The following is a 25,502-nucleotide window of genomic DNA, read 5'->3' as shown; positions in this document are numbered from 1 at the left end:
GCTACATGCTAGTGTTTTGCCAATAGATTTTTCCCTGTTTGTTCTTGAGTACAAAGTCTTGTATTTGCACATAAACAGATGATCTAAAAAGAGCTATAAATATAGACTGAGCTGCATAAGAAGTAAAGCCTGAGAATATGGCCAGGCGAGGATGAATTCTTTCAGAGCAATGCTTAATTTTATTGCAAATAGTGGAAGAGGATAAGAAAAGAAAGCAAAAAGGATATGATAGGTGTGGAAATTTCAATGGGGGTTGGGGCTGGCCATATTACTTTTACAATGAAGTTTGCTCATGTTAACATTTGAGGCTTTGTTTTTAGCTGTTTAAGTGCAAAATTTTTCATTAAAATATGGTTTTCAGGCTGGTAACCATGTTTACATTGGGTTTATCATTTTATCTTTAAGGGGAACCCCTTCTCAGGAACTATTTACAGTAGGTATCTAAGCTATCTTCTGTCAACCATCTTCCTGTTTACCCACTTAATCAGGGGAAACCTGGAAAATAATCAGTCTTCTGCATGGAGCTTGGTTTGCTGTGTGTTTTCCCTATCAATTTCTCCTCATAAGAAAAAAGGCAAGCAGGGCTCAGTTTGGAAATGTTGCAAAATGCTGCTTTGCCATCTTACCTGGAGGATATTTGGAGGTTCCAGCTGTTGGAATGAAAGTGAACTACTTACAATCTTGCCTAAGAGAGTACTTATCAGCATCTTGCTGAGCCCACGTGACTCTCTGTGGGAATGGAAAAGAATGTGCCAGATACCCAGTTTTGAGGGCAATCTTCATACTTTTTAATAAAAATGTCGTTCTTCCTCTTCAGACAATAATCCTGATAGAACAACAATCATGAGAGACAGCTCCTCTTGCAGGAGGAGAGGGTCATTGCATGAATAGGGAGAAGCTTTCCCAGATGTATTCAAGTATTCTGAACTCTCAGTATGAGAGCCCAGAAGCTGCTGAATTCTTAAGGAACACACTCAAACAAAAATAGAAATTTCATCTGGCTTCAGTGGATTTGAAACACAAAAGTTTCCAGTTAAAATATGGTTTTCAAGCTTGTTACCGTGCATGTAGGAAACGGACATGTCTTTTTTTGTAATAGAACTTGCTTTCTATTGCTTATAATTAATTATAGAAAAGGCACAGGAGTTGGCTGTGGGCAAATAATCAGTAATAGAGAAGTGGCATCAGCACATCAGAAGAGTGTCACATCTTTAATTTTTCATTGTGTTCTTTGTGAAATAAGGGAAAACTTACATACACACAACAAAAAACAAAAAACAAAACCAACCAAAAAAAAACTCTTATTAAGGAAGATAAGAAGACCTGTCCCTTTATCCTCACAAAGCTGCTATATATTTTATGGGACAATTTATGTTCACAGATGGAGCACCTGAAAATGTCAGTAAATAAGAAAGAAAATAATCAGTGAGTTTCCTGAGATAGTCTCTTCTTTTTCATACTGGATGTTTCAAGGGCTTTATCTATAGGGTAACTCTGTTTTAGTAGTGAAACATTGCAGTGTCTCAGACATCTGAAAAAAAACAAAAAAAACCCCATAAACCTGTAAGCTACTGAAAGGTTCTGGTGTCTGCAGAGAGAATAATGGACAGACTTCAGTAAAATAGTCAAGAAATGAGAGATGTTGTGTTGCCATGTGCTGTGAATGCACTAAATAGCTCCCTGCAGAGGTGGAGAATGAGATGAAGGGAAATCTACAAAACTGACTTTTCTGAAATCAGTGTTGCAAAGGCATGCTTGAAAGCACAAGGGGTAGCTATGGGTGAAAGTCTGTACCACGCTTCTGTGCTAAAACAGTGAAGGCCAAATCTGAAGAGCTTTGGGTGACTGAATTTGTTATCTATTTTCGTTCTCTCCTGGTGTCCCAAACTATGTGTGCCAGAGATATTTGGCAAGGGTAAAGCTATTCCCAAATGTTATAAGGTCCAGGCCTGTGCCTCTTTCCTGCTATTTGCCATGGTGCTTACCTTTCCACATAAACAAACCTGACATATTTGAGGGGTGGAAATATGTAGTCTGTGTTGTGCTTATCTTGCTGTCTCTGGCTTGGCTTTTTTGCTAAAGCTTCTCTGTATTCTAAAATCTGGAATAAATTAAACCCTTGTATTAAACAGATAGTTTTAAAAAGTAGAAAGTATTAAAGATACTAATCCCTTCAACATTTTGATAATTTTTTTTTCAGTTATTTTTTAAAGATGTGAATTGAACAAATACGATTTTTTTTCAGTACAGTGCTTATTTATAATCAGCTTCCTGATCCCTATGGGCCAGTGCACTATTCTCTGAGTAAAACGCTGACTACATGTCCAAGCCGAGAGAGTGGATGGAGTTACATCCACCTGGCAGCTGGTCAGAGGTGATGTTCCCCAGAGGTGGTGTGCTCAGTGTTGGGGCCAGTTCTGTATCAGTCAGTATCTTTATCAACAACCTGCATTCTTAGCATTGCAAAAATCAAAAGACAGAGCTTGTGCACTGTATGCATGCATGAGTTTGACACTAATTAATTTGGCTCTCAAAGTACATATATTTTCATTGGAATGTGCATTTCTGGAGTCTGCATTTCACTCTCAATGTTTGTCTACCACTGACCTGTCCTCTCCTGTTTTTCCACTGCATGGCTCACTGCTATTATTCTTGCATTTCTCATGCACTTGATGAAAATACAGCACTTAAGTTTAAAAAAGGAACTCTTTCTTGTTTCATTAGCTTCTCTTTAGTTTTCTCCATTAACTGGTTGAAGGGGACTTTTGTCCTTCAGCAGACTCTTCTCTTCTTTTCACAAAAGGCTTTCATTCCTCTTAAAGGTGTTTTCCTATCACAACTGAATTCTGCAGGCTTTAGCTGCAAAACTGTAGTAAGGCACTTTGGCATCCAGAGTGCTGTTCTGCTTTCTGCCTCATGAGCAGCCTTTCCTGCCAGTGTGTTGGGTACCTGCTCCCCCTGTACCACAGTACCAGCAATAAGTCTGCCTTCATTTGTCCCTCTCTTCCCTTACTCTCTGCTAAATTCAGTGTTTTATTGCTTGATAAAATGCAATTATCGATCATTGTGAGTGATCTTCAAAATTTTACATTTTGGAGAAAGTGCAAAATAAGAGACTTCAAGACTTCTACAAATTAAATGTGTCAGACTGGTAGATGATAGTCTTGAAAAAAATTGTCTAGGGAGGAACAAGTGCTAGTTGAATGAACTGTCAAAAATGGTCTGTTCTCTTTTTTTTTGTTTTTTTGGTTTTTTTTTGGTTTTTTTTTTCCTTTGTTACTACTGACCTAGAACTGATTAGGATGATGAGACTTTTTTTTTTTCAGTATGATTTGTGAAATGTGTATTTCCCGTGCTTGGTCAGGAATAAGCTGTGATTGTGTAGACAGAGCGAGGGTCTTGAAAACTCTCGAGAAGCTCCAAGAATGGGGTTTTCTCAACCTGTGCAGTAGACCTAAGTACAAAGGAAGGAGCAGAGAGTAAATCACTCTGAACAGAAGGGCTGAAATACCTTAATAAAGCTGGTTTATTGCTGCTACAGTTACTGGTGCTAACAACTGCCATCTTTGCAAGAGCACAGCCCAACTTTCAGCTTTCTGATTTACAAGCTTTTCCTTGGGAGGAATAAAGTAGAGATAGTTCTGCAATGTTTCCTTTGTATTGGTTTTAGGATTTGCATAACATCTTTCTGTTTTTTAATATGCACCTTTGCAGCCATTAGGTTGCTGTTTATAAAACCCTTCTATTTTCTTTTAGCAGTGCTGCTAAATCACTTATTGTTGAAACAGCATAAGCTTAAACCTGTTCATCAGCATCTCTCACTAAACTCAATTCTATTGACACCCAGTGAGCTCTGGGGGTGACAGCATTCTTGGAGGAAAAAATATAAGCCAGAAAGCAGCCCTGCACTTGTTTAAATTAAACAAAAATGCAGGAATCCAGTACCATATTTGACTTCTCATCAAAACTGGAGAGGCTAAGCATTCCTGTTACTGAAAAAAAATGAACAACTAAGCATTAGCATAGCCAAAGCAGACAGCAAGTATTCAAACTCCAGTGCAAAACTGGTAACAAAAAGAACTAGATGTATTCAATTATCATAAAACCATTTGTCTCACTGAAAGAATTATATCTGAAAATTTGTGCAGCACAGCAAATACACATGTAAGAGTCCAGCACAAAACTCAAAGAATAATAAATCTCTTCTTGACTCCAAAAGAGAGATGTTGGTGTTTTGGGTTTCTTCTAGAGCTGGCTCTTAGAAGTTAAACTACGCTGTTGCATGAGCAGCAGAATTAACATCCCTGGTTGTCTATGGACTTGCTCTTTATTCCCTAGTTTTCCTTCCTTGTCCCCACTGCAGCCCTTCCACCTGATGTATTTGAAACCACAGCACACATGTACAGCAGCATACTAACCACTACATTCTGACTTAATGTCTGGAGGTTTTCACTTGATTACACAAAGACCTAAGTTATAAATTATTTTTTAATTATCTACTCAGCTATCTATTTTTTAATGAAACCTGTAAAACTTTAATTAACGTATTTAAGGCAGCTCCCTTTGTCCAATGTATTCAAATGTGGCTAATATATTCTAAAGATAGAAGGGAGTACAATCTGTTATCATAAAGCAAATCTGAATGACAGAACATTTTACAAACCTTCATTTGTGCATCATGATGAAGGATGCTCTGGTGTGCTAAAAGTGTGCTGCCAAGTCTTTGGGTAATTATTGGTGCCACATTCTTTAAGGACTTGGTAGCATCACAAAAATGCACCTACCAATACCAAAATTAAGAATTGAAATAAAGGAAGACCAGCAGCTGATCTCTGAAACTGAAACATCTGCCTAATTAATAAAAGACTGTTAAAAGAAGCAAGTGAGGGCCAATCTACCATGTAAGAGACTGATTTTTCATAAATACAGATTTGCATTAATGTTCTGTGTGACTAAACAGAACACTTCAGATTTGGACTAATATTTTCATTTTTTGTAGTAATCCATAGTATGCATTTGCTAGCTTTAATTGACAGAAGGAATTGGGAGGGAGATAATCCAAATATTGTAGAGACTTACTGTCTGACATGAAAAGAAATATTAAATGTTTATTGCCAACCAGTCACATCTTTCTGTAATGTAAAATATTTGTATTAGTTCCTTAAGTCTGCTTGCTGTAATTTGAAATACACAAATTTAGTGTTTAGAAGTTTTAGATGTTCAGTACATTGTCTGCAGTTGGTTATTTTCTTTCTGTCAACTTAATTGCATAGAGGAAGACATAAAAGACAAGTATGAGGAAAAGTTGTGTGAGACACGCAATTCAAATACAATAGGAAAAATGCAGTCATGATTTTCACTTAAAAGCAAGCTAGTGACATACTTGGTATGGGGTCTGACACTGCATTTTAGAAGCGGGGTGCATTTCTCTAGCTATCTGTAGTGTGAATAGCTGCAAAATACTTGGTGATTCTCACACATTAAAAGAGTGACTAAAAACAGTGAGACATGACCAAATTTAATGAAAAATGTATAGTAAACAGTGATTAATATAGAAACTCTTCCTTCGCTTTGAAACTATGTCAAGTAACCTGTCCAGGTCTTCATTATTAAAATAGATACTCTTGTAGTATGAGAAATGCAGAGTAACTTTCAGTAAGTAATGGTTTGTGCAATTTTTGAAATTGTAGTTTGGTATAAAAAAAAAAGCCTCAAATGCTGCTCACCTCAGCTCTCACCAGCTGAAGTGGTTTTCTTTAAGAAGAGGTATATAATCCATGGAATTGTTTTCACAACAATTTTGAGTGATACTCTTATGTTTATATAAGATACCATTTTAATAAATCATCCCTCATCTGAATAATAATCTTTAGTTCAATGTGAATATGAACAATTGAACAGTTTCAAACTCTGCATTGCTTTCAGTGTCACTTTTGCTTTTATGTTCTATTCTATTTTTCTAAATGTATTTTAGATTGATTTCCATGGCTTAGTTTTTGTTTCTCAATTTTCTATCATTATAATTCAAGTGGTGGCCTCAACATGAACTTGCTAGCCTGTAGGCATCTGTAGCTAAGAGCTTCTCATCCTAACAAAGGGTTAAGAAGTAGAAGAATGGCAAAAAATTACAGGGACAAGGGAGTGTTGGTGAGGTTTCTGACTAACAGAAACCCAAGTTTAGTTCCCCATGTTCCCTAGTTTATGACTGGCTGATCACAAAAGTATCTATGTTTTTGGCCTTGGGAAGATCAAGTTAAACTGTAACTCCAAAGGCAGAGCTCATTATGATATAACCTGAGGCATGCTCCTTTCCCAGGGGGCATCCGTGGCTCTTGACAGGATTGGGCGTCCTTGCCTTAGTTTGTCTGAAGAGTCTGTCTCTACATTCAAGAACTGGTCTTTTTGCATTTTTGAATAGCTAAGGTCTCACTGCTATTCATGACAGTTTCTCCAATGTAAAAAAAAAAAAAAAAAAAAACAAAACTATTTATTGATTAGTTGTGTATCACCTGACTCCAAGGCTCTCTTTCAAAGCAAATCAATAGAACTCTTAAGAAATCCACAGAGATTTCATGCAATTCAGTGGACTAATCTCTATGAAAAATGAAAATGGAACTTTATCCAAAACTTAGAGAATATACTATGTTTTTAATTAAGTTTTCTGCATGCTGCATTTTCTCTATTTCTATTTAAAATGTCTTTTTTGGGAGGATTATTTTCCCTGGGTCATTTTACATCTCTAGGAATTTCTGTTCCGGTGGGTAAAACATTGCATTTGTCGTATTTGTTTTTTTCCTTTACCTTTCAAATGGCAATTTTTATTTCAGCATTTTAGGGATTTTTTTGTCACTATCATGCTAAGTATCAGAGGATTAGACTACTCTGCAGCAAATTTGTATTCAATGAGTACAGCTGAATTACATTGAGAAATTTCTTGAAAGGTCTGAGAGTTGGAAGAAGGTATTTTTTTTCTTATGTTCTGTGGGGAAAAAATCCTCTGTAGCCCTTCTTTAAAATCCAACTGTCTTTGAGTGCACAGAAAAGAACTGATATGTTTTTTCTCAACATTTTCTCCTGGACATTCCAAAAGACATGGGGTAAGGAATATGTCTTGACTAAACCTGCATTTTCAGTTTCCATCTGTGATAGCTGAATGATATTGCATAGCAGAATGATGTTCTTACTCTGTACTTGAACTTTTTTATTTTTTTGGAAGGGGCTGTTCCAGTACTTTCCCTTTTAATTGGTTCATCACAGGGCTACTGCTGTTTCCCCTCAAGGATACTGTATTTCCCTACATAAACATGAAATTTCAAAAGTTATCATCTGCTCTGGATATGAGGAGTTCTGGCCAGCAGAGTTCAGATCCTCTAAGAATTTCCCTCTATGTCCATTACCTTCTGTATTATTGGAAGCTTATATCCCATGAGCGACTTTTACACACAAATATGTTATCTCATATGTAAATAAATGACAATTTAATTAAGTCTAGTTGAAGTCAATAGGAATTCTCTTCCACATGCCTTTGCAGATGCTAAAGGATAGGTAATTTTGTATTTGGGAATAAGGACTATAAATCAAAAACAAACATTCATAAAACATACTTAGGAGTTTTTTCTGATTTTATGTTAACCACTTGTCTGCTTGTACGCTATACTCTGTCAGAATAACAGTATTTTATACAAAGTGGTAATTCACAGCCAATTAAAATCTGTTATTTAATGTTAAACACGAAATTAAATAATTTTTAAAAATTCAGAATATTCAGGATTGCACTATCTAATAAATATAAAAATATATTTTTAAAGAAACACGTTTGCAAGATTTAGAAGATTCCACACTGAGACATAGCAGGTCTTACAGAATTCTACAAGATGAACTTTAAGCTGTTTCCAATTCAAATGCAAGTTTTTTGTGCTATGTTTTATAAAATTTTTGCAGAAAACTATTATGCATATGTTCATCCTTGTATTTTTCTAGATAAATATTATTTCTTGTTCTATAATATCTGTGCTTTTACTATTCACCTGTGATATGTAAGGAAGTTTTTCTTTGAAGGTCACTGAATTTTAGCATTCCAAGACTGTTGATTATTTAGACATTAGAAAAAAATATTAAAGTAATGAAATGCAAATCAGTCCTTCTCTATTCTTGTATCAAAATTTAGTTGGAAATAAAATATTTTCTTCAAAATATGAGAAGAAAATCAGACTCAAACTCTGAAGGAAATAATGCTTCAGAACATGATTTCATTAAAAAATAAGTACAAAAATATTTGCTTTGGGCAAATTTGGGTATATTTCATATCAGATGAATTAGGAAGTAATATTTTTTTAATAAAACCCCCAGGCTCTATAGATCTTCTTTTTGAAAAATTATTTATCAGAGTATGTGGACTTAGGCTTTCTAATATTAACTGTCTGTACAGTTTTTTTTTTTTGTGTGTGATTTTATTATATTATCTGGTAAGGTAGATACTGATTTTTGTCATTGTGTTAAGAAAACTGTGAACTTCACAAATTTAATTTGGAGATTTCCTCTTAGGTCTTAAGACTTGTGTGCTATTCTGAATTTTTATGTAAACTTAAGTCTTTAAGCACAGGTTTCTGACTCATTTGATGTGTATTTGGGTACCCAAATTAAAAAAAAAAATGCAAACCCAATTCCAATAGCATTTTGTATTTTTAAAATGCCATTTTTGAAAATACTGTACAAACAATATTTCATTCCTCTTGTTCAGCCAGGCGAATTACAAATTGTGCTATATGAAAATTTCCTGCATAGAATTCTGGAGTGCAAATTGTTTAGAGCTGCCTCTGTTTTAAAGGTAGGAATTGCTCACCCTCTGTGGTACTTAGGTTGGTGTATTTAGATTCTGTACTGAGACAGTCTGTTAGTATATGTAGTCATAAGAATTGTCTGAAATACTTGAAAGAGATTTCATGTCTGCTCACCTAGAACATTCTCCTTACTAATCAAGAAAATTTTCAGCCAATCAGTCCAGTTAATTAAATGATGAACTATTTCATTAATAGCTCAGAGTGAGATTCAAGTGAGAAAAAGTAATAATAGAGCAGCTGGAAGAATTACTTGCTCTTTGGGGCACTTTTTAAAGTTTGTATAATTGGAATATTTAATCAGAAATTGGAGGTGGCAGTTGCAGATTTGATTAAGGGATGGAATGAATAGGAGATAGAAATTCATAAAAAGAAACTTCAGGTGATGGATTGCAGGTTTTTTGCTGCAGTGCATGAGCACTTTCTGCATGTTTAGTAATCTGAAATGAAGCAGTAGTAGAAAATTAGGGAGCGAGTAATGAAGAATAAAATAGAGCAATGTAAAAATTATGAATTGTGTATGTGCTGGTATTAATATTGCATGAGTACATGCATTTGTGTATGCATACACACATATTGTTGCCCAGATCAAATTTCAGAATATTGGGCTCCTTGTCATTGTCACCCATCATCTGTCACAAGCGCTATATTGATATCCATGTATCCATGGCTCCATTTGTTCTCTGCTTTTTTTTTTTTAAATTTTTTATTTTTTAATAAAGTGTTGCATTATTTGAAAGATGAACCTGTGTCAAAGCATCACCTCATTTGCAGCATAATTTTACATCTAGTTCTGAATACTGTTGAAGCACTCACATTGAGATCATGGTGGATTTCTACCATATGGAAATCTGCACTTGATTAAATTAGCATTTTCTTTTAACTTTTCAACTTTCAGAGTTTGTGACTTGTACTTCTGATAAACGCTTTCCTCGTGAGAGAGTGAGAAGTACTTTTAGGATGTTGCACTGTGGATGCTTCTGTGCCAAAAGCTACATGTGGCATGTGTTCAAAGCAGTTTTATCCCACTCTGAATAGATTTGTTTTACTTACCATCAGATTTAGCCTGAGTTAAAAATAACTGTTGTTACACGCTTCTGGAAATTACATGTATAGCGAATGGGCTGATTAGGTTCAACAAAACTTTCCTTTTCCTTTTGGTGTCCAGCATGCAATAATGGCTTGTTCAAGTGTTGTGCTTTAACCCTAGAGAGCAACAATGCCCCACTCAGACACTGGCTCACTCCACACCCTTATTGGGGGGGGTGGGGGGAGAGGATCAGAAGAGCAAAAGAGAGAAAACTCAAGAGCTGGGAGAAAGACTTTTTTAATGGGGGAGGGGCAGAGGGAAAGCTATGCATGCAAGCAAAACAAAACAAGCAATTAAATGTCTTCCCAAGGACAGGCAGGTGTTCAGCCATCTCCTGGAAAGCAAGTCTCCATCATGCATAAGAGTTGACTTGGGAAGACAACACCATCCCTCTAAACATTCCCCCCTTCCTCCTTCTCCCCCCAGCTTTATAGGATGAGCATGATGCCATATGCTGGGGAATGTCCCTGGAATCAGTTGGGGTCAGCTGTCACAGCTCCCTGTCCACCCCCAGGTTCCTTGGTGGTGAGGTGGGGTGAGGTGAGCAGCACAAAAGCTGTGTGTAAGCTCTGCTCAGCAGTAACAAACACATCCCTGTGTTATTAACACTGTTTCCATGTGCTGATGGCAGAGAACAAAGTCAGTAATGAACAGTGAACAGTCCTGAACATATGTTCTGGTATTAAGTGGAAGTCAGGGATTAGCAGGTACATTCTTGCTTATTGCTGGCCTTTTGTTCTACAACTAATAATATTAAAAAATGTTTTCTGTTGATGTGTTTAGGATATGAATTTGGTTACTGAGCTCACTCTAGATAGGATTAAGAAATGGTAAACAACTATTGCACATGTTGCTTTGTGGTGTTGTTTTAAATCACTGGGCATAAAAGAGAGGTGCATACACCAAGGAGATAATTCAAAGTCATGTTGTTCTCACTGTTGATGGGCTCACCAGCAGGCCCCAGCTGTCCTGGCCAGCCTGTAACCATCCAAAGTTTACCGAAGACACAATAGCTTTCTGTCAGTGATCTTCTGGCTCTAGGGGGGGTTCAGGAGGACGTGGCTGCAGAGGAGGAGGGCTGCAGCCTGGCCAGGGCAACTGGAGACTGCTGGCACGTGCGGGTCCCAACAGTGAGGTGGAGCCTTTGGAGTTAATCTGGATAACACAGAATTCAGGGCTAAGGTTTTCTGTGGACTTTAGCAGATTTTGAGCCTGGCTTTAAGGCAGTTACACAGGTGGCTGTGCTTACTCACTTAGCCTTCTTTTTAAGGAATACCTGGTCTCTCTCACTACCTTTTGTTAGTTTCAATGACCAGCATTTCTGTAGGAGAGGGTGGTCTCTCCCTTCCTGCAAACAGATGTTTGTGTTGCCCATTTTTACATGTAGTTTGTAACTGTAGTTAATTTCATTGCTTTATAGAATTTAATTTGTGTTTATTTATATTCGTATGCAGTCCTAGATGAGACTGCTAATAGATTATTAATTCATTCTCCTTTTAAAGGAGGCAGTCTCCTGCAATACTTGCAATATGCTTGCAAAACTAGAAATTCAATCTGCAAAGCAATTAAGTGCTGAAGCTCTGGGGGCTTTTCTTCAGTGTTTTGTATTTTCTTATATAAAGCTGATTCATAGCCTCTAAATTCCTAAAAATGGTAAAAAAGGATATTACAGTCTACTGCCTGTTTTTATGATGTCTGAAGCATACTCTAAGAGGAGGTTTATTTGTGTTGATAAAAAGTAATGGGAAGAAGTAACTGATAAAAATTTCATGTTGAGTTAATGACTCAAAAACCATTCAGTTATCAGATTTCCTACACTGATAAAAGTGGGGTAAAGATTTGCAAGATGGAATTTATAGGGACTACAAAAAATGTACTGCAATTGTAATATTATACGGTCACGTTATTAGTATTTCTTATAAAATGTCTACATTTGAAAAGTTAGAAGAAAACATGGTAAATCTGTTGTTTATTTCCAATATAAATTTGTCTGCTTCCTCCTGAAACTGTATTAATACCAGTAACTTTAAGATTATTCTCTTGTTATGTCACTCATTTATTTTAATCTTTGTAGGTTTATTTGGCTTTGCTACTTATTTAGCATAGAAGGAAATATTATCTAACCTTTCCTAAACCCAAATCTTTTCTTGTTCATTGTTGTCTTGTTTTCAATTGGAATAAGGAAGGGATAAAATAATACTTGATGGTAACAACTCTGGATTGGTTAAAGGGGCAATGCTAAAATGCAACTTGATATACTAAAATGTTTCCAGCCACCTGCAATCCCTGTGATTGTTGCTGCAATAAGGTTAAAAGAAGTCACCGGACTTCAGAGTGGGTTGGTTTGGCTTTTTTTTTTTTTTTTTCCTCTAGGAGAGCAATCTAAATGCAAATTTTATACCTGAATAAAATTCAAGAAGTCAGTATGAATGAGGCTTGAGGGGAAATAAAGTCAGTGGTGATGACACTTGGCAAACTAGTCTGTCATGCACTTTGAATGTGAAAGCATATTATTTTTTTCTCAATTCATCTTACACTTGTAATAGAATAAAATCAGCTTTAATGCGTTGATCATCTAAAATTATATAGATCCATGGTGGGTGAACTAGTCTGAACTCAAATCCAAAAGAATTCTACTGTGATGCTGCCATGTTAGAGTTCTGAGTCTATGAATCAAGTTTTCTGCTGATTTCATTTGAATTAAATTTGTAAAACACAGTTTAAATACCATGGTCATAATAAGGAAGCTTAAAAACAGGGCAAGGGAATTCTTTGAGTTCTGGGAATGTGGAAAAGATTGGAGTATAGTATTCTCATTGTTTTCAAGTCTGCTAGTATTATACTGAAAAACATAACCCAGAAATTAACCTAGAAATTGTTGACATCCCCTTTTTCTTCCTGTTCTTCCCAGTCTGATAAAAAACTCTAATTGAATCATGTACCCTTCACCCTGGATCTCTTCAACAGAAATAACTCAGTGTTTTCTGAAAGATATGGTTCCATGCTTGTTAATATATTTGTCACAATTCAGACACTTCAAGTACTTCTGCAGTTATTTCTGGAAATAGTGTGTTTTCTTACAACCCCTATTACTGAAGCTCTCAGACCCGTATAGTTTTAAGCACAGACTTGTTTTGTCAGACTCTTCATTCTCTGCATCAATTAGCTGGGGAGCATGCAGAAGGTATCAGGAATCGCCATATATGAGGGTCACAAATATAATGATGTTTTAACTGTTAGGAGCAGACTATTTGTAAGTTAAGCCAATTTAAGATAAAAACACCAGCTTAAAATAGTTGTTTACAACACTTGATGCACCGTGTCACATTTGCTATGAAATATAGAAAGGAAAGGAGAGCATGTCAATCTGTTTTATTGGTGTCAAACTTAAATGTGGTCTTCTCTTCACTTTATGTTCAGTTGTGTTGCTGCAGGTATCAGGGGATCAGGACATTTCAGCACTGTCTCCTTAAATCACAAGTTATGTCAGACAGAACAAGTACTTGGTGAAGAGTAGCTTTTGTGGCTATTCTTCCTTGAGTTTCCAGGAGTTCTGTTTACAACTGTTTTGTCTTCAGTGGAGCTCTTTTTCTTTAGAAATTCACAGGAAGTAATCTTGTTGATTCTGAACTTATTTTTTGGACTGCCCTTACATTTTTGAGAGTCCAGTGTTGTTTTAACAGATCTATCGTAATCCTTGGTAGAAGACTGGCTGACTAGTACCTTCATTTGAGGTAAAGCAAAACTTTATAGCAAAACAATGTGTGGATATATTCATGGTATTTATTTAGTGTCTCAACCTGCTGAACCTGAGGTTTTATATTGATCTGTGGAGAGTGAAATATATTTTATGCGATCACATAAATCGCACCTTAATGAGATTTTTTGCTTCCGATCTGGTATGATTGTAAATAACCACTGTGAAATGTAACTGTTTTGGGACTTTTGCTGACCACCTTTGACAGAGCCCCTGGGAGACTGACTGATATGGGGCATATTTGTCAATATCTGAGGGTTAGGATAAGGATCGACTACACAAACTCTTCTGTTTTCTTAACGCACTTCAGGTGACTAGAAAATAATGAAAGAATCGGGGTTTGCCTCTCCCACTTCCTAGTAGTGTCTCTGCCCTTTTGTTCTTAGATATTCAAATTTTAAAAAATTTCTTAATATTCTTTTTATTTTATTTTATTATGGATTTAGAAAAGGACAATGTGTTTTACTTCTTCCTTTCCCACAAACAACTGAAGAAAACCCCCTAATCAAACAAAAGAACTTCCCATGCAGTAATATTCCAGTCCCAGCATTGAACATTGAAGGGTTTTTGTTCCATATGTGAAACTCTTTTCCTCACTATAAGTAAATGAATGATTCCTGAGGATATATCAAAAAGATTGAGGGAAGGGAAGATGCATCACAGATTGAGATTCTTTTTGAGGACATTTGACATGTTTAATTTAATTAGGTTTTTTTTTGGGTTTGTTTTTTTTTTTTTGTAAAAAGATAATGTATAAATGAGCAAAGTTAATGAGTCTTTTTGTGTCTTGCTTGAATAAGGCTGGCTGAATTTAAGTTTCAGGGGTTTTTGAAACAGATCTCAAGTTCTTCTATTTTTGCCTGTCTTGACATGTATTGCTCTTCCAGACCTGCAGTTTGCCCACATCTTAATCTGCACATTGTGAGAAAGTGAGACTAGATTTTAATTAAGTTATTGATGGATCTCATTAGACAATGAAAAATGTTTTTAGACTCTGAACTGCAAAACCCACATAGAATAATATACATTATAAAAATATAAAGTACATTATCATACTAGTATTTGTATTTCAGTAAATTTTATCATGTGATGAAAATGTCCTGATTTCAATAACGTATTCTATAAATTTTTAATTGTAAAGATGTATTTACCAATTAAATTTTCCTATGTTCATGAGGTTTAGAGGTGCTTTAGTTGTTTCAAAACTTTTCAAAAACGGTTATCTTTCATAAGAAGTTAAACCTCTTCATGTCATATATACGAAAAGCACTGACAAAATCCAGTTGATCTAACTACAATCCTGAAAAGAAAGTGACCTTAGCTGGCTTTGTCATTGTTACCTTTCAAAGTATCCATTTCTGATGTGATATAAGATATTTTGGCTGTTGTATATGAACTTTCAAATGTCAAAAGTTCTTCTAGAGCTTTTTGCCTTTAGATCCAATGTTGTGAATATATTGCAAAGATGAAAGTTCATTCTCTGTTGCATCTGTACCTAGCTTTGCATAAAGTATTGGATGGTTTTTTTAAGAATTCTGAAGGATTGTTCTAGATACAGAGCTAGGATTCAACCAACAATTGCTCATCTCTGGTCCTATAAGAAAGGGTCTTTAATAATTTTATCTTCACTTCTTGATTGGTTTGTATTGGTTCCAAATAGATTTCTCTTCCAGTTAATCAGCTCACAGTAAAGATGGTCCCAAGTCAAGAAGCATCCAAATTTCTTGGTTAATGGCTTTACTAACAGAAACTCTCAGCCTAAAAACAAATAAAATTAAATATTCTTCCATTTTTAGTCAGAAAAAAAATTATTTAATTTTTTATTAATCATGTAGAGAAATTGGAAAAATAATTCTATATTTGAATAAATTGAAATGAAACATTAACAATAAAATTTCTTGCAGTGTGTTTATATTTAAAAAAAAAAACAAACAAATTATTCTCTGAATGAGTTTGTTGAAGAGCTGTCTCACAATAATCAGAATCTCGTTCCTGGCTTCAGTTAAAAATGAACTTCTCTGATATATTTTCCTTGTCTTTTGTTTATAAGGACACCCTGTCCAGACTCTTTTTTCCCTGGTGCTTTGAGCCTCAGCTCTTCCCACAGTGACTTATGGTACCGAAAGATCAGGATGTCTGGCTTGTTGTTTTGACATAGTCTAACTCTCTAAGTGAGATACTCATAGTTCTGGACAGAACAGGGAAATGGAAAGGCATTGTGCTTTTCACTACATGGCTTCAAGCAGTACGGAATGTTGGTAATTAGCTTCAAGGGACCTGTCCAGATTGAGTTGTATCATGCAATGAATTGAGTTTCAATGATCTCGAAGGGGTTACAAGTGCAAATATGGACTAAAAGCCTATGTAAGATTATACAATCAGTCGAGGTGTAGAGTTGTCTGAGCTGGAAAGTAACTGCCCAGGAGCGGAGCAGGAGGGTGGATGCAAAACTTAACTTACTTTGAACAGAAGCAATAGCTAAGGAAACAGTATGAATTAAGGATCAGACTGAGTAAAAATGACGAGAGTGAAAGTCATCACCTCTTGTAAAATCTTCCAGTAGTAAACAGAATAAAGTTTTTTAAGAAAAAGTATCCTTAGTAGCACCCTATTTTAACCTTGTTGTTTTTTACGGGATATAATTGAAATCTCCAAGTATGTGAAAATTACAGGCTGTAGTTGATAATTTCCCTTCTCTAAGGAAACAGTGGTGGACTTCATATTATTATGGATATGGAGCTGTCACAGAACTTGGGTCCTGAAGGGCTGTGAAACTCCTGTTATTACTCTCACTGATTGGTACTTCCCTTTTGCTTCTTGAAGACAGGGCATTCTGTATTTCAAACTTTTTCTTTTGTGTGAAGTGTTTGCAGCGAGTGGCACACAGAATATGCCCCTTCATCTGCACCATTTTCTGGTGCATATGGATTGCTAATGGACTTGATAACTCATGCAACCATTGTCAGATACTTTTGAGTTTAGAAATTGTTGGCCCAATTTTCAGTGTGTTTGCAGAGACAGAGAGCCACAGTCAGTCAACAGCTGCAAGTTTTCTAACAAATATGTACATGGACTCATGCCTGAGTGTACTTCCCAGGAAAGGTACAAATGTTACCTCTCAAGAGAGATGACATTTTCCTCAGAGTGTTGTAAAGGGACAGGCTCTACGGAATTACAGAATGGGTCAGACTGGGAGGGACCATAGTGGGCCATCTGATCCAACCTCCCTGTTCAAGCAGGGTCATCCCAGAGCACAGAATTGCATCCCAATGGTTCTGGAGTACCACCAGGGAGGAAGACCACACAATTTCTCTGGGCACTCTTTCAGTGTGTGCTCACCTACACACTGTAACAAAATTTTTCCTCCTATTCTGGGGGAACTTCCTGTGCATTAGTTTTGAAAATCTGGGGGAAAAAAGGCTTTGATAAAAGAAAGTGTAATGTATATGCCTAGTAATTTGTGTGTCTCTTCTGTTGGCTTTTGCTTCATTCTTATTCTGTAATTGGAAAATCAAGAGGGCACTGAGAGATCCAGAGCCCTAAATGTATTTAGGGATGTAATGTAGGGATGTATTTAGCCCTAAATGTATTAGGGTTTAAACTTAAATACATTTAAACCCTAATACCAATGAAGTAATTCGAAATTCAAAATTTAGATAGGACCTGAATGGTTAAAATCCTTTGTAGGTTACCCATGTGACTTAACCATAGTTTTGCATAAAATCATAAAACTTAATTTTGCATGATGTTGAGCAATAGCATAAACAAATATGATGATAAAGGACTACTGTGGTACTATAACATATATATCATTAATTTTAAAATTTAAAACAAGTGTGTACTTGCTATGATTATAATATATTTTAAAGAAATACTAGTTTAGGAGAGGGAGACTGTTACTCCTGGAGGGAATACAGTGAATGCTGTCCTGACTAGCTATTTTTGAGTTTTACCCTCAATCTTGGAGATGTCCCTTTTACTCCCCCACTCACTTGAATAGTTGGAATTGATGTTCTTAGGGCTGAAGAGCTGAATGAAAATGCAGGGACACTCTTGGCACTTTTTGTGCTGCCTAGGCAGCAAAAATAGGCATTTTTTTTTTCCCTTAAAGCATTTTTAAGTATAAATCAGTGTTAAGCAGACTGCCTGTCTTCAAGAGAGTTTTAAAACAGTTTTTTTTCTTAATTTAGAAGTATGTATTCCTACTTCATAAACAATTTTATTTTCAGTCAGTAAACACATTGCATTATATCTTTTATCCCTTTCATTCATTTCCTGGAACAAATGCATCTAAACTCAATACTACAATGTTTATTTGAATGCAAAATTTGAGGTAATTTAAGGCACTTTCAATTGCCTGGCCTGAATTTTCTAAATCCTGAAAGTGATGTCAGTGTAAATAATTTTTAAATGTAATGTTTTTCATAAGCAGTAAGTATACAAGGTGTATTATCTCATTATGACTTTAAGACATGTATTTGTAGTCTTTAGACTTAATAAAAAAGTGAACAGTTGTTACTGGAGGCAATATATTGTATGTTTTTCTGTTAGTAGTGAAGGCAAATATATTGTTGTAACATATAGTATGTCACTAACTTTTACATTTAATTGTATTGTTTAGAGGCAAAATCACATCACTCAAGGGCAGGTGGATGGATAGAGAGATGAAAAACTAGATTAATTAATTTAATGAGTGACACATTTAGAATAATAAAAAAGAAGGGAAGAAATATACAGCAAAGAATGCAAACTGCATCTCTCATGTATTTCCCATGTTAATTTAAAAATTGAGAGGAAAATTTCTGTGATGCGTGTGTACATGGCAGGAAAGCAATTTTAGTAGAAGGAATGGAAAATGTGTCTGCCGGACTTTGTAAGGGAAAAAAAATAATCCCTGGACCTTATATGCCTTGCTTTCTGTTATGTATTGGCAATACTGTTGAAAATGGAAAATTATAAGCGGAGATTTTACATTGTGTTTTGATAAATATTTTTTAAAAATACATGTTTTGTCAGCTTTTAAGGTGTCTTGATCATGTTAGGGGAGAAAAAATATTGGATTTACTTGGATCTAAGGAATTTCCCAAAGATGAGAACAATTAAGAAGAGTTGTAATACATATTATGTTGAAAAAAAAAATTAAAGAAATTTTCCAAGAGATAAGGAGAGATCTTGCTAGAGAGCTTGTACAGGGAGGAAAGCAAATGAGAAACAGAGGAAGCTTGTGTTCAGTCTAATTCTTCATATTTGGATTCCTAACCCAGTGAAGGATTGTCTTGGTTTGTCAAAGGTCTTAAATTTCTACCAATTACCATGGCTGTATGGCAGAACTCCTAGTCTAGTTTTTGAAGCAAAGGGGAAAGAAAGAGTAATTTGCAATAAAGTCAGAAGATAGTAGAAAGATCCACTGTAAAGACATTGTAGTGTTTGCTAAGAATGGTAAAAGCAAGGTGAAAGTGGAAAAGGACAATAAAGGATGTAGAAGACTCTTTTTTTTTTCCTGAGTTTCATGGTGGAAGAAAAAATTACTAGGTATGTAATTACATACGTATGAGCAGAGTATCTCTGTATAACAGATATTAGATACATTTTGTAATACATTGTAATATATCATATTATATTGTAATATTATAATATAGTATGTTGTAATGTCATATATCATGTGATGTATATTTAAAATAGATTTGTAACTATAAAAATCCACTAAGACCCCAAAATTAAAATGTAGTACATAGAGAACATGCAGCATTTTTGACTAGTAGCGTAGGTTGTAAAGGAGTTAGAATAAAAATACTAGAGAGAAACATCCTCTTTCTTATCCTGTAGGTAGGAGAATAACTGACGAGAATTGAAGAAAGTTCAATTTTTGCTCAACAGATCTGGTTGCATAGTGTAGTAGCCTGGGTTTACTTGTGATCAGAAGCAGTTTGCCTGAAAAACAAGTGAAAATTTTCATTTTCAACAAAATGAAACAAGTTGAATGCGGTTTGAATGGTGGTTAAATGATCCCTGCATGCAGAGATGAACATTGGGGTTATTTTAAATCATATTTCTTTTCTTTTTCTCTTTAATTACTGATACTTGTAGATACTCAGTTTTATTCTGCTACAAATTTGGAATTATGCTCATCCATTTTGGTAAAATTTCACATCAAACCACAGGAAAAAAGGACAAATTGTTTGTTTTTGCCAGACAATAATTTGGAAGAAACAAGAATTCTCAATATTATTTGCTTGTGTATTGGAAAGGCTGGAGTAGTTTGAGGAAAGAACCATTAATTTCTGAGGGGAAAATACAGCAAAGTGAAATACACACTGTCAAAAGAAACTAAAAAAGAAAGAAATATTAAGCAATTTATATTATGAACCAAAAAGGTGATGAAATTTTAAAGAGTGATTGAAATGACACTAAAGAAACAAAACCCTGAAAAACCTGGATGAATAAAAAGCTTAAACAAGAAAGGAGGAAGCTGGAAAACATATATTGGAAAACACATACTGGAAATATATATTGAAAAATATATAAAAGTGTGCAAGAATATGACTAGACATCCTAAAGGCAATTCTAGCTTGGTTGAAGACAAAAGTGAAGAATAGAGAAGAATGGAAAAGATTAATTTGAATTTTTTCTGAAGTGCTTTCCTGGTGCTACTGTAGGTGGTTGTCTGAATTCCATAACTGGTGTCATAATCAAACTTTATTATAATACTCAGATGAAACAAATTATGATATTACGTAAATATGCAGTTGAAGAACACTAATAGCACATCAGGAGCTCATAGCATATCAGTAGGGATCCTGAAAGAGAACCCTCTGTAGTAAAATTGCTTAATCCTTGGATAAGAGAAATATACAATAAATGGATGTCTGGAATTTAAATTACTTGTTACTGTAGTTTAATTCTCAAATAACTCCATTGGAGATTAAATTTTAGATGGGAAAATTTAAACCATATTTTAATAATAAACTATTTCTCAAAATACCTTTTCAGAAGAATACAATAATTTAAAATACAGTTTTACTTGCTATTTGTGAGAGTGTTAAATACAATCATAATTATATCTGGGCATGTATTTAGAATCCTGACATTCAGATTACATTTCATAAACTTTCTTCAACAGCTGCAAATCTGATTAAGATAGAGGTTTCAATGTTGGATTCATTTGAATATTGAAAATACAACAAGTTTGAGAACACATTAATGTTTTAGGATGTATTGCTCAGTCTTCAGAACAGAAACAAACCTTTATTTTGTTTAATTGGAGAAGTATGGAAAAGAAATAGACAAGGAGGACTTAAAGAATGCTACAAGAATTAAAAAACTCCTCTGTCACCTGTCCCAGACTTGTATATTTCCCATAATTATTTAATTAACCAGGATTTTGGTGTCTCTCCCTGGCTTGCTTCTCTATTCATTTGCCAAACAAAAGTTAAGGAGCCTTTTTCTTTCAAAAGATGTGAGCTTCTCACAGGACCTGGAAGTCTGTATCTTACTCTCTCTTAGTCCAAGTTAATGTTAAACCAGGCCATATTAAACCTGGCTCTCCTCTCTGTTCAGCCTGGTCAAATATATTTGACTTTGTCCCTGCTCCATATAATTATGATCAAGCCTCCCATTTGCCTACGTTGGATTGCCCCAGTTCTCTTAGATTGTGGCTTACACTTAACTCTGCACTTCCCACTCCTATTTTCTTCCCTTGGAGAATAATATTTCTCTCTTGTCTCTTTTCTTCTCTTGAGATACTTTTTTTCAAACCAGTAAGAGTCAACTAGCCAACTAGCATGTATTTTGACAACACCCTAAAACTTCTCAGACAGGAATCCTCCATAGGGCTCCTTTCTTCACAGTTTCTCTTTTTCTGGTTTGTGTAAAACTTGCACCATGTTTGGGAAAAGGACCTGTCAGGTGAACAGCTTCTGTGGCAGAATGAGATATAGTAGGGGAAAAAAGTAAGGTATCTTTTATGTGCCAAGGCCTTAATTTTAGTCCTAATCAAATGAAAAGGCTTGTGAATAAATTACTGTTCCAAATGTTTGTTTGGAGTAGATTTGCTAAGGCCAAGCAAAGAGGATTCCAGAGGGCACCTTGCTACCTTTCAAGGTGTATCTAAGGAAACTGCCTTTGCTTTAATTTTTGGGTTCATTGGTACAGCTCTTATAAAACTACTCTGGTTATCCACTTAAGAGTTCTCCTTGGCAATACATTTAGCTTTCTTAGAAACTTTCAGAGATTATTTTATAAAATTAATTATCACCAGTACCAGTGAAACTCTTTTTAATTCTCAGTTAAACTGTTTAAGTATTTAATTTTGATAACTTGTTTTTATATCATCACATTTTCCTTTTCATGAACCATGTAAAGAAGACCAAATATTTTCAGATATAATTTTTTGCAGCAGTATCCTGTACAACCTTTTCAGATAATTGAGTAAATACAAAACATGAAAAAAATCTCACACTGGAAGCTTGAGCATCATTTAGTGTGTGCTGCACAGCATTCTAACATACAGTCCACACAAAGATATTAGAGTGATGCTGTGTGTTACCTCTTAATAAAGAAAACAACATTCTGAAACTCTGTGACCTGCGTAAAATAAGAAAGGAGAATACTGGTGCACACTTAAACAGTCGGCAGTTGGCTGTAAAGATGAGTGTCATTTTTTTCTGCATCAGTAAGATGCATCATTGAGAATTGCCCAGGAAACACACAGGAGTTGCAAGAAGGCCTCATGCACATTAGGGGTTTGATTAGTCATGATTTCTTCATGTCTCTGAGTAAGCAGATTCACCTGGTGGTGCTGTTTAAGCACTACTAAATCTTCCCAGAAACACATTTATGTAAATACAGAGAGGTAATTAACCCTCATCAGTCAAGTTACCTGCAGCAAATCCTTACACGCTTGTCATAAAAAAATTAAAGCCAGAATTTATCTTCTGGCTTTGGTTTGGAACCTTTATTTTCTTATATTTCTCTCATTGACACTAAATATTTCACTTTTTCATTCTGATCATGTTTGTTACTTTCTGCTGCTTTGATGAACGGAACAGGTAGTACAACAAACTTCTGCTGAATTCTGATAGTCTCAAATGTCTTCAACAGTAATTATTGCTTCTGATCAGCTCTTCAATTCTTTCTACTATAGTCTTGGTTCTACTTAGAAGCCTTTTTGTCCTGGTTCCATCCCAGATTAGTGGGGGAAAACATGACAAAGATATTGTTATTCCATACTATCTTATGTCATTGCTAGGTTTGGGGAAAAGGGGCGCTGTCTCTTGCTCACAAGAAGGAGAGTGTTCCTTTCCAGTTGGGGAAAATGTTGGTGTGGTGGGGAAGACCTGATTGGTACTTTGTTGTGGGCTTTCAGTGTAAATAATTTGTGTTTTCAGCACCTTTCATTATTAGTGTTGTTGCCATTCCTTTTCTTATCTCATTGCTGTTTTGAGTAAATTATTCTTATCTCAACCCATAATCTTTGCCTTTTGTTCTAAACTGGAGATTACAATTCCTAAAAATGTAACTCTTTTCCAAACAGACTTTGTTGGTTTCACTATCCTCCATAGTCATAAGACATTTCTCTCTTATTAGCTTATTTGGCTACAGGGTTAGCAACAGCATAGAAGAATATTCAAATCAGTATGCTTAAGCAATGAGACATGGTATAGAAGAAATACATAAATATTGTATAATACATGTAAGCAAGTGGCTGTTTTTTTGCAGCTGCACACTGCTACAATATTTGAAGACGGAAAAAGAAACGGTATCAGTGTGAATGTGGTGACTGAATATAATGCCCTGCATATGTGTGTGTGGGAAAGGGCCTCTTTTGAATAACGGAATGTAAGACTTACCTAGGAACTAGAAAACTACTTTTCTTTTTTAGACTTGGTCTCATCAGTTTTAACAGAAAAAAAAAGAGGAGGTTTTGATACTGTTTCTGGGAAAATATACACAAAAAGAAAAAATAAGAAAATAAGAAATTAAATATTAATTTAGATAATGGTATGCATTTATAATTTTATAAATGTCTATGTAGATGTTTTTCTAAATTTTCTTTTTTGTATTATTTTGAAGACTTTAGACTTGTAATGTTGAATTTTCTGGATTATGACAAAACATTGCTATTTGTTCTATTATTTTTTTCCATCTTTATTATGGGTGGCTAAGAACAGTGAAGTGTTTAAGAGACATATATTACTTTCTGTTCTCTGCATGTCTCCAGTTCATCCACTTCATCATTCTGCCAGATTTAACTGCATTTGTGTTCTCAAATTGTCTAAAACTGAGATACTCTTGTCCTGTTGATGAAAGTTCAAGTCTGCACAAAATTTCAAGATGTACAAATTGGTACAAATTAGTCCTGGATGATGCTCAAGCTACTCTGACTTAGTTTTGGAGCATTCTTTCTCATGTGGTGACTGTCAAATATGAAATGCTTGTTTGTGAATTAGCTTCTATTTGTTTTGAACTTGCAATTTTTATTGGTTGTCAAAATGACATTTCATGCAGTTGTAAGAGTAAGGAGAAATATATTCATGGTATAATTTTAAATTCAATTTCAACTCTTTTAAGAGCCAGTTTTATCCTTTAATATTTAACTTTGAATGCTCTTAGGCCTGAGTATGTATCATAATTGAAAATATGCTATAGACTATGAAAATATAAATTCATACGTATTCTTCTTTGATGTCACTGAAGCTTTCTTACTGGTACTACTGTCCAGCTGGAAAATTATTTATTTATTAAACTGTTTATGTAAATGTTTTATAAATGTTTTGTTGAGATTTTCTGGAATTTTGAATACCAGCAATTTAAAAATTCTCTTTGTTATTGCCATTTCCTAATTAGCAGTGCACAGTTGACATTCCAAAGTTACCAAGACTAAGCCTCAGAATTAATTTCCTGGGAACATTTCTGGAAAGCATTATGAAACTTCAACATTATAATTGTTCTGCTGTTTTTCAGCGTTGTGTATTCATGTTCATGTATTTTTAATATGTTTGCTAATGTCTTTTTTTCTTATATGGTGTCTGAACAACTACTAGTGGCTGCTTATTTTGATTGTGAATAATTTTCATGAGTAATTATGAACTCAAGCTCCTCTCTCTCTCTTTGGCTGTAAATGGTTTCTCAAGCAGAAGAGTAACCAGCATGAATTCAGTGATCTGTCTCTCATTTGGTAATTATATTCTATGTGGTTTCTGTTTTGCATTATACATAGGTAGCTGATTTACATTGTTTCCTTTATCTGTATATAAAACTCTACATACAGGGTATCATTATGGTCTGTATATTGTCCATGAACACTCAGCCCATCTTGCCAGTACAGCTACTAATTTCAGTATAACAAAGGTAATACTCCAGAGATTTGTGCATCTCTACATTGCAGGCCATTATTCCCTAAAACTGCCTGAAAACAGAAAATGTAATGACTTTATGTTTTTGATCTTGCACTACTTAGGAAACTGTTGTTTATGTATCAAAGTCTTGTGGTTTCAAAGTGCCTATGGTATGCCCAAAGTAAAGTATATTATGACTCCCTCATCTTTGCATCCAGAATTAAATAGTTATTTAATAAATATTTATCTTGGATCAAGTGGGATTGCTGTTGTTAGTGGTAGAAATCAATTTATTGACAGATATACCAAACCATTTTGAAGGTATCAATGTTGGTTTTGAGATTACACTATGAGAAATGAAACATGTCTCATTAGAGAGTTAAATGTTACAGAAAATGGAAATTCTGTTTGACTGTGAAATCATAAATTTTTTCTAGGTGAGAGACTTACCCAGCCTTAATCTGTGAAGAATTGCAGTGTGT

This window comes from Cinclus cinclus, chromosome 1, assembly GCF_963662255.1.
Source record: "Cinclus cinclus chromosome 1, bCinCin1.1, whole genome shotgun sequence".
Taxonomy (NCBI): domain Eukaryota; kingdom Metazoa; phylum Chordata; class Aves; order Passeriformes; family Cinclidae; genus Cinclus; species Cinclus cinclus.
Note: the sequence above shows the minus strand (reverse complement) of the source record.